This window comes from Bison bison, unplaced genomic scaffold, assembly GCF_000754665.1.
Source record: "Bison bison bison isolate TAMUID 2011002044 unplaced genomic scaffold, Bison_UMD1.0 scf7180017864239, whole genome shotgun sequence".
NCBI lineage: Eukaryota > Metazoa > Chordata > Mammalia > Artiodactyla > Bovidae > Bison > Bison bison.
Genome location: NW_011494811.1, coordinates 2,594,722 through 2,595,057, shown reverse-complemented (window position 1 = coordinate 2,595,057; position 336 = coordinate 2,594,722). Strand labels below are relative to the sequence as shown.

At 54.8% G+C, this 336-nt stretch overlaps 1 protein-coding gene across 3 annotated transcripts in view; it reads left to right on the top strand.

Annotated features, from left to right (window-relative positions):
* Positions 1–6: 6 nt before the first annotated feature.
* Positions 7–336, top strand: part of EXD2 (exonuclease 3'-5' domain containing 2) — a 55,157-nt gene continuing 54,827 nt past the window's right edge. For all 3 annotated transcript variants that reach the window (XM_010846697.1, XM_010846695.1, XM_010846696.1), the window contains exon 1: positions 7–294. The gene's annotated coding sequence lies outside the window, so the exon portion shown is untranslated. The remainder of the gene's footprint in view (positions 295–336) is intronic.

Here is a 336-nt window from a genome sequence, read left to right as displayed (position 1 = left end):
CCCCCATAAAAAAAAAAAAAAAAAGGGTACCACTTATCCGAAAAGATGTTAAGACTTTCCGATTTTAACAGAGCTTTTGTTCAGCACTGGAGAAACTGGTAAGGCACTAGCGACCGCAGCTGCTTCCGTACAAGATGGCGTCGCCCACTTGTACACCCCTGCTCGGGTTACGTCACGAAACCGGAAGTGGTTTCCGTCCTAGAGGATTCGGGTGGGTGCGCGCAGGTGGTCACAGAGGTTCCAGATATTCAGCGTGGGGTGCCGCAGGTGTTCGGGTCGGGTCCAGGGCCGCAGGTAAGTGAGGCTCGGCGGCCGGCGAAGCTTTTCTCCGGGTCT